This window comes from Syngnathus leptorhynchus, chromosome 11, assembly GCF_054491065.1.
Source record: "Syngnathus leptorhynchus isolate UIUO chromosome 11, UIUO_Slep, whole genome shotgun sequence".
NCBI classification, from domain to species: Eukaryota; Metazoa; Chordata; class Actinopteri; order Syngnathiformes; family Syngnathidae; genus Syngnathus; species Syngnathus leptorhynchus.
The window spans coordinates 11,363,229-11,373,266 of record NC_141205.1 but is presented as its reverse complement, the minus strand read 5'-3'; the positions used below and the strand labels follow the sequence as shown (position 1 = coordinate 11,373,266).

At 41.6% G+C, this 10,038-nt stretch overlaps 1 protein-coding gene across 2 annotated transcripts in view; it reads left to right on the top strand.

The window, feature by feature from the left end:
• Window positions 1-746: 746 nt before the first annotated feature.
• Window positions 747-10,038, top strand: part of cdh22 (cadherin 22) — a 78,949-nt gene continuing 69,657 nt past the window's right edge. Inside the window, exons 1-2 of one of the 2 annotated variants that reach the window (XM_085924645.1) lie at window positions 894-979; window positions 1,327-1,415. The gene's annotated coding sequence lies outside the window, so the exon portion shown is untranslated. Of the gene's footprint in view, window positions 1,416-10,038 lie in introns of both variants that reach the window. The other variant, XM_085924644.1, reaches the window with a different exon arrangement.

The following is a 10,038-nucleotide window of genomic DNA, read 5'->3' as shown; positions in this document are numbered from 1 at the left end:
CGTCTTGTCGTCTGTGTCATTGCTATGCCGCTGGCTTTGTCGCTCAGAAGGTGACATTGTAGCCAAGCCAAGCGCTAAACGGCCACAACGAGGGATGGCTGGCATTCACCGTGGTGACATGCAATGGCGCCAAATAAATCTCACGAAGAAGACAGCGGCTCTTTGTTGCACAAACATTCTTCTCGTCTTTAGAGGATTTTAACAACCTTCGGCAAGTAATTACCCTCGGGATAAAATCCCCTTTGATAACGCCTGGTCAAGTCATTAACTGGCTCCTTTGTGGATATTTATGGAGTGATTGTATAAATCTCCGGAAATGCCACAACTGATGAGTTTTGAAGTTATTCAAACTTAACTCCCAGGACCCGCAGAGAGATGACGCATTTGCACACCAGACAGACTGCTAAGAAAAAAATTCATTTTCTACCCATCACAATGCATAACATTTACCGCCAAATTATTTCTAAACAGATTTCATATTATTATGTGTTATAATGAAATCCATGAATGTTAATACACTCTCTGTACTTCAGTGTGACAATTAAGTTCATCTTAATTCACTTTCCATTAATATCTGAATTGAACCAGAAGCCGATTGGTTTCTATCCTACCACATCAAGAAATAGGCCTGAACTGTATTAACAGGCTTTTAGTGACAATTGGAAATATAATGTTGCCTTGGTGTTGTGCCACTCATCCCCAGTTCCTCTTCTGCATGCCAAATAAGGGCAAATGCCAATCCACTTCCTCCTCAGCCTGAAACCAGCCTCACCTGTGCTGGCTGCAGTCAGCCCAGCACAGGTGTGGCTCATCTCAATCAAACAAGCTGTTCCAGATCATCTCGTCAGAGGCTGTCTACAAAACCCCCTGAGAGACGGTGCTCGACGCTTCGACGTGAAACTTCTGTGGTCAGCGCTCTCGCCACGGCAAACCAGTGTCTCCGCCCATCTCCCTCAAATCCACTTTTGGATCACCTTTCGTGAGAAAGATAAATATTTTTATTTTTGCCCTGAAACCTCCGTCTCTGGGTCCTCAGCACTTTTGGCTCACCACTCCATTTGAGTGTAATACTTGGCTTATTTAAAAACACAGCTTCTGAGCTGTTTTTGTCGAGACCGTCAAACTAATCATCCAGTTGCATGCTTTATCTTTGCCCAGTCTGCTATCTTAAGGATAACACATGATGACCCTAGATATGCTAACGAAAGTGTTGCAGTGTTATAACCTTTTAAGCAACAGGCATGTGAGCACAAATAGAGACTGAACACGTGTAGACGGACAATACAACATAACTCATAACGGGGCCGGCTCGGCGGACTTTGACAGGTCTGCAGAGCCGGCCAACGGATAAATGACACGTCAGCAGCACGTCGGATGAGAAAGACTGGCGAACTGGTCGAAACTGTCAGCAGCAGGTAACACCTAAAGATTATATTTCTATTTGTCTGAACAAAATAATTTGAAATATAGTACGTATATTCATTATCTTCTGCAAAATACAAGCAATATTACTATTATTGTCGCTTATTACACGTCATGTGTGTCTGTGTGATTGTCTGAATTTTACTGCGCTCTGGCAAGCAAGGGACGCACACCTGATGGAGCACAATGAACGCCTATATGGCATTTCCTTTCATTTCACTGAGGAAATGTGATGTGAGTTTTGAGTTATGAGCATCCTAAAGGAGCAAATTAAAACCATAACTCAAGACACCAACACAGTGAATTAATCTTAGACCCACCTCCGTACAATTTCCAATGATAATGTGTTACCTGGGCCCAAATAAATTCAATTCCACGCATAGATTGCTGCCTGTATGTCGACTGATCAAAGCTCGATTATTATGTATGACGAGCATAAAATAATCATATTGACACACATAGTCTCGTTTTAGTTGGCTTCTTGTTGCCATCTTTTCTCTCTGCTGCTTCCCATCCGTTATTTCCAAGCCCCTGATTAACGCATGTGACAAAGCAACAAGCGGGAAAGGATATTAATTACTCCTCAAAGCCGGAGTGCTGTCAAGGGAGGCCGGCCTCCTTGTGAGTAAATTGCGCATACAGTAATGACGCAAAAAGTTCGGCAACCAAGAGGTGCTGTTTCGTAGATGTTGTGGTTGTTGGTCCGTCCATCCGTCCATCCATCCTTGAGCGCTTGTCAATCTCACGGCATCTTCTGACAAGTACTTCATAATTTTTTGGTCTCATCAGGGTCCTGGATTTTAATTCAATTTTTTTGTTCTTCCTTTCTGTATCAAATTGGGAAGAGATTCTCATTCTGGCTGCAGACCTAACGTTTCCAAATGTCCAATTTGGATGTGAGGTTTATATCCGATTTATCCGTTTATTTACTATAGATTCCACATGACTCATAACCCATATGGCTATATTTACACCATTTTTTTTTGTCAATTTGCGTTGAGATGAGTCATGACACATATCACAATTTTGCCACTTGAAAGAGAAAATAAAATCTTCATTGACAAGTTTAAGTTTAGCATATCACGCCAACCACTCGTGAAATTCCACTTATACCACATGTTCATTGCAAGACTGCTAAAATAATTAATCTCATGTCAAACTTTTGCACAATACTGTGTGTGTCCAAATAAAAACTGGACTCTCCTGTGGTTAATTTGCATCCAAGTGTGTTTGCCCTTTGACGCTATTCTCCTTAATTGCGTTTGACAAGTGGCCACAAAAGTGCCACGGTTTTTCCAAACACATTCTTTTTGTCTCGTTGACAGCGGTACGACCTTCATCTCTGTCTCTTCTGGTGTTTTCTGTGATGGTCCTGGCACCGAAAGACTTTGACGTGAAAAGAATGCACATTTTGTTCCAAGCCTTTGAACAGAAATAATGACCGAAATGATAAAATATTTTCCCAACGCGTGACACAGTCGAGGGAGCGGCGCGGATACATTTAACTAATTAGCTTTCAAAATAGCAAAACAAAACCCCCGGCAGTGCTGGCGGCTTTCCTATAAAAACGTCTACGGAGTTTTGCGAGCTTCTCACTTGAATACTCAGGGTTACCATTTGATCATCACTTCCTTTTGCAGGTCCCCCCATCACATGCTTGGAGTTTTTTTATTGGCCAAATTGATGATTCAATGCACCAATTTGTGATTCTTTAAAAAAAAAAAAGGTCCTTGAACCAGTTGCCACCTTCCTATTTATCTTTAATTCCACTTTGGATTCCCAAATGCCACCAGCAGTCTAATATTTTGGCGAACAGATGGCTTTGCTTCTTTTTAGTCATTCAAAGTATTCAGCAGAGACTTAAAACTGCAGTTTTTGAGCCTGTGTTTATCTCACTATCAATTACTGCACCTCATTCATGTTCAGATTCCAATTTGTACTCCTTGATTGAACTCGTATTCACTATTTTTACATTCGATGTTTTTACAACTTTTGACCCATCCAAAGCATGCAGCAAACAAGTTCAAAACATGTTAATGTTGATCCTAAATGTGTGGAAAGTGAAGTTCTTAATATTTAAACATAGACTGTCCAGCAAATGGAGCACCAACATAAACACAACTCCTCAAAAAGGCTTTCATGGATCCAACATTTTTTTGCAATGATGCAATGCTGCTCAAACATTTTCAGCATGTATGCCTTACATGTTTTGCCGTTTTTACATGTGTCAAGCAGATACTTCTTCACCCATTCATGCATGAAACAACCCCCCCCCCCCCATCCTCTCGTTCAAAGGTACAGCAGCCAATAAAACTACACACAAAAAAATCCCCCCCATTTGTTTTTCAGAAATGTGTCCTGTGTTTTGATGTGAAGCTGGCGACAACACAAACAAGGCCGCTCGTGTTTCCCTGCACTCCAAACTGCACTTTGTATCAAAGCGATAGCCATCAATTTCTTTTTTGCTGCCCCCTCTGCTCAAATAACGTCTTTCTACATTGTAAATATCAATTACAGTTACGATTCTGCTGATTTAGTTGAGCAGACAGATTGATTGAAGTTGCTTAGGGTTAGTGGCAGCCGAGCTGGCCGGCCAGAAGACGGCGTCAAGATCTTTGCGCGTGTGAAATGACGACAGTAACACATTAGCTCACCAATGTGGGGATTTGGGGGACCTTCCCAAAAATATCGTTTCAGCGGTTTATATCGACAGCAGCACAGAGCTTCCCAAAATCGTAGAGAAAAATACAAAGGCAAATAAATGCACACGACAGCGTGTACACATTTGGACTCATCATCCCGAGAGTAATCTGACAGGTGAGAAAAGCTTACAGCGAGGTTAAAGGGGAGGGGAGTAGATTACATTAGCGGGTCACCTCTCCAGGGATGTAGCCATTTTTCACCGTGAGACGACAAATGGGGGATTGCACAACATACAACCAAATTTCAAAAAATGACTGACTGCTTTTCCAAATTCTTTTTTTATTTATTTTATTTTGTAATTATGTAATTATGCCATATTGAAAAATGAGATGGAAAAAATTCATAGAATTTTGTCAAGGGAGTTGCTTTTTGTGGTTTTTGGGTTTATATAAATTAAGCAAGCAAGTGAGCATTGAATGACTTAAAAAAAAGATGGTTTGGACAAAATAATCCTCTATGACAGCGGTCTGCGCGCTTAATATGCGGCTTGTTGGTAGTTTGAGCGGCTGTTATAACAATCATTGCCGTTTTGCCAAACAGTTGTTTTGCACTTAACTGTGTCCACTGTGATTCTTAATTGGCAACATTTGGCAATTAGGGGCAACACAAGACGAGAACAAAGTTAAATGAAAGCCAAAGGCTATGACAAGATTCTGAAGTAGCATTTTTGTGTTCTGAAGAGGCAACAGCAGGGACCGCCACTTATGGTATTTTGTACGTTTGGAGTGGTGCTGAACACTGGCTCAGGTTGAACGGGCATTTATCAAAGGCTTTCAGAGTGTTTATGAAAGTTTCAGCTAGAGCAAAAGTAAGAAGACCCGGAAGACTTCTTTTGTCATAAAACTGCTTCACAATTTAGGTGAGATGTCTATTGTGAGTTTGGATGGAAGTATAAAAGCCAAATATTCGCAAAATTCTGATTTCAAAGGCCCCGTAATCAGAATACATAGATTTTGTTCCACGATAATACCGTTTTATTTTGTAGCGTTTGTTCAATTGATTAACTGCCACAATTTAGCAACGTTATTACAATGAGTCTTGTATTTTTTTTTTTTTTACGATGACTCCGTAAAATATTTTGTTTGCCGCTTCTCCCTGGTTGTAAACTAATCCAGTTAAAGTGCTTGTAAAGCAAGAGCTTGTCCTCGTTTAATCAGAGCAAATAGGTGCTTGGGCCAATTACAAGCCATCAACAAACATCCCAGCATTCTTTTTTTTTTTTTTTTTTCAAATATTTAACATTTGGCCACTTCCAGTGTTCATGTAACACTCGGTTGGCTTTGTGGAGCGCTTCCTTCAGACAGATGAAGCGCCATCTCCAAACTTGTGTCGAAATGAGAGCTAACCTTTTTGCTTGAAATTCATTTTCAGACAAGAAGATGAAATTGCTGGCGTCTGCCAACGCTCTGCATTTTGGGATCCAAATGCCGTGTTCACGCAGCTGCTGTTTTGATGTGCTGCCATTTGCCATCATGCCAATAATCAAGTCGTTTGCACTGAATGTTCTCCGACAGATGCCGCAGACCTTGACTGGAGAACAAAGCTTTTTTTTTTTGTTCTCGCCCTTAAGTTGTGTTGCTCTCTCCATTGCCACATGATTAATCAAAGTATCTCATTGCGTTGTATATTTTGTCTACTTTAAGGAGCCTCATTATACCACACACATCACCACCTCTAAAGAACACAATTTTACATTTACAACTTTCTTTATTCTCATGTAATCTTCTCTTATAAATTTGCAAATTATGTAGTGTGCATTAAAAATGAAAAAATTACAAAATGCCAAAATTTATGTTTAGACGTTTACAGAGGTGCAGGCGGATGCACCCAGTTTTCTTCCACTGACGATCAATAAACTTTTTTTTTTTTTTTAAGTCTCTCTGTGAGGCCCGTTTTCAAATATCTCACAGACCGTTGGTTATCGCTACCAATCGCCAGGAGGGAATCTTGTTTCTGACTGACTTATGATGAGGCGTTTGTCGACTTCGGGAGACCTCTGTGTGAGGCTGCAATCTTGGTCGTGCTTCGTCTGTGTGTGAGCGTGTCTTTAAATACTGCAGGGCGTGAGCCGCTGTGCTCTGTAACTATTTAAACAGACTTTGCTGACCATCACGAGGTGGTGCTCCTCCCGCTTGGAGGCTTGCTGGCAGAATGGGGAATCAATACAGTCGATAGGAAGGGCATTAGGATGGCCAAGTGGTTTTGGCCGCCCCCTCCACTTGTCAGTCACAAAGCAGTTTGCAGTCGCCGTTGCTTGGCAGACTTCAAATTTCACTGGGGAAGATGGACTGCCAGAGACGTTCAGTTGATCAAAGGAGAAGCATTTTTCATGTGCATTTCTGCTCTTTTTTCGAGCAAGAACTTTTTCACAAAGATGCTTTTCCTCGTGCGTCATAGGGTGATGACTTGAACCATTGTTGTGTTCTTATCAGCACGTTGCCAGTTATATGTTTGTGTGTGATTGGCTGGCACCCAGTCCGAGGTGTTCGCTGCCTCTCGAACATTGCAGCTCTGCTTAACCTTTGACTTGACATGTCGTGTGACATTTCCATGTGGTTTGTTCATTGCTCGAAGACCACTTATTCATGCGTGCTCCTGACATTGCAGGATAGCTATAGCTTGTCACGAACTTACGCTACGGCTAAAGTGCACCGTCACGAAAAGCTGGCATCGGTCTGTCACATTAGTTTGTTGAATTCAATGTCAGCTCTTCTGGATTACTGTAAAGTGCCAAGCAGCCTCACCCTCGAGATGCGTCTGAAAAAATCTCCCAGTCCGGCCCTGGTCTGAACCCTAAATGCAAACGTCAGCTGCTTGTCTGCACTTGGCATTGGTTGCCAACAGAGAACAAATTGTGAATGCCTTGCTAAGAAGAGCGTGAATTACTATGAGATGTGAAAGCAACCATTCCCGTGAAAAATGATTTCTACTCCTAATTAATTTCTGTCCGTAAACGCTGGTTGCTTAATTAAAAGGCCGTTTTAGCGCCGGCGGCTCGATACGTCTATTCCTCGCCTTTCATGTGTAATACGTTCCTAGAATTTAGAGCATTGTGGGTAAAGAGGGGCCGCTGATATGCGTAATGAACTATTCATATTGCAAAGTTATGCTAGACGGCAAAAGATGTCTGCAACTGAAATTATAGTACATTAAATTATTATTTGTATACACAGTTTCAAAATAGAAGACCAAAGTTAATCCCCTCCCAGAACTCCTAATTTTTTAGATTGATTTAAACCATTCAACCATATTAAACTGTTTAAATTGACACGACTGGATTTTTTTTTTCACCATTTCAAAGCCAAAAATTCTATTTTTCTCTCCTCTAATTTCCACATTTTGGGAGTGATTCAAATATTTAAACTTTTCGTCTTATCTCTTCCTCAAATGTTTTCGCTTCCTTTTTTCCCCCCCTCACTTATATTTTTCCATTTGTGGGCATCGCATGAAACGATCGAGTGTCGGCTCGGATAGGTGCTGGTGTCACACCATTGCCTGTTATATCTTTCAGCCCAATTCTTTCACTTCCAGCCCACAGCCCATGTTTCATTGATTTGCTTTTGCATCGGCATGGAAAGAGCCATCTGAACTGTAGCACTTTGCCGTTCATTTTCTATGAATTGAATAATGCTTTTTCATAGCATGGATTTTGGAGCTCAGAAGGAATTTGATGAAAAGAGCGTGTTGTTTTGAAGCTGATGCTTTCAAACTGAAATCTCGGGGCTTCATCGCCGCCCATGTCGTCATTCTGTTTGATGACGCTGCGAGTACTGTACACACGATCTTTCTTTTCCTTGAAATGAATTTCATCAAAAGTGCCAGTAGGGAACGAAGAACTGGTGGCTGACAATTATCTTCCGAATCATTTATCCCTCATGTCTTTTTTGTCTTGTGGGATAAAACAAAAGTTAGCTCGTTGACACGCTTATTTGTTTTTTTTTTGTGTTATCGCCGTTTGAAGTGTTCAGACACTTGAGCAACCCTGAAGCTTGTCAAGTCTGAAGCTTGCGGCGTTGTTTCATTCGGTTTCCTCTCTAAAAATGAAACAGAATGAAAAATATAAGGCTCAATCCGAACGGTACTCGCTGACTTTTGGACCTCCTGCGCACAACAGCACCTATTGTATTTTTACATTGTTTGTTAGCATTAAGCAAAATTGTTAAGCGAGAATTCTCTTGATTTGTTAAGCTTGACATGAAACTTTAACTTGTGGACATAGCAGCTTGAAACCTCTTTTTCCAAATTACAAATTTTGATTGGACAAACTTGTATTTGTTGTGATGTGCGTTGATCCATCCATCCATCCATCCATCCATCCATCCATCCATCCATCCATCCATCCATCCATCCATCCATCCATCCATCCATCCATCCATCCATCCATCCATCCATCCATCCATCCATCCATCCATCCATCCATCCATCCATTTTCTGTACCGCTTTGTCCCCACGGGAGTCCCGGGCGTGCTGGAGCCTATCCCAGCGGTCAACGGGCAGTAAGCGGGGGACACCCTGAACCGGTTGCCAGCCAATCGCATAGCACACAGAGACGAACAACCATCCGCACTCGCACTCATACCTAGGGACAATTTAGAGTCTTCAATTGGCCTACCAAGCATGTTTTTGGGATGTGGGAGGAAACCGGAGTGCTCGGAGGAAACCCACACGGGCTCGGGGAAAACATGCAAACTCCACACAGGGAGGGCCGGAGGTGGAATCAAATCCGCACCCTCGTAACTGTGAGGCGGACGTGCTAACCAGTGCGTCACCGAGCCGCCTGATGTGCGTTGAGTTCAACCAAAAAGTGGTGTCGCTGATATCTCAAAGCAACACCGAATGAATACGTGGTACTACTCTGCTAGACACGATATGACTCCAACAAGTCGTTTTTGCAAACTTGGGTAACAAGTGAAATACTGATTGATTTTTGAAAAGGCACTCTACTTTGACTTTTGAGGCTCATTTTGAGATTAACAGATCACAACGATGCACACTGAGAATCAAGTTCAGTACCTCGACGCACACGCACACGTGCGCACACTGAGTCATAACTTGCAGTGTTTTCCGCCACAGGGAAATCCTTTATCCATATAACTAGATTAAGTCACAGTGAGCTCTGAACATCTTAATTTGGATTCAGGCCGCTTTGCCCCTCCCTGATCTGCCTTTCACTCCATCTCCATGTGCGTCTGTCACAGTCTGCTTAAATGGCAGCCTGTCTTGCTCCTTTTCTTCCAGTCACGCCATTTTAGTGCCTTGCCTATCTCAGGAATGAAACAAACAAGCAAACAAGGGGAAGCGCCACAGGCTAAAGCGTTCTGCTTCCTTCCATTTTTAGCATTTTCTTTCCTCAGCTCAATTATTTTTGTTTCATGAATGACATAAAGCATCTTTACTCCAGTAATGAGCAGATTTGTATATTTGAAGCTATTTTGCTACCAGAAGCATGTTTTTCCCTTTTGTAAACATCCTTATTGAAGTCACTCGTTTTATTTATAGAACTTGTGTCAAGGCAATATAAGTATTGACGTGCGCAGTTTGGAATTGCATGTGCTCCTCCGGGGATTGACAGTAAATAATATGCCTATTCCCAGACTTAGCATCTCATCTGTAAAGGGAAATATTTCTTCCATCCATTTTCTGAAGAATCGGAATCAAACGCTTTGTATATTCTGGCATTTTAAAGACTTCTAGAGGATTTGCTTGGAATACAAAACAAATTCCCTAACAGACTGTCACCATCATAAATCCTCCATCGGCCAATTAAGCATTCTGTGATGATCTCATCACAATTTATAACCGAAATTAACTAAATGTTCTCAAAGAGAGCAGAATCAGGAAACCATTTAGAAACAATAAAATAAAAACAAAATTTAAAGAATACAAATAAACGAGACACTAACAAGTGCAGAG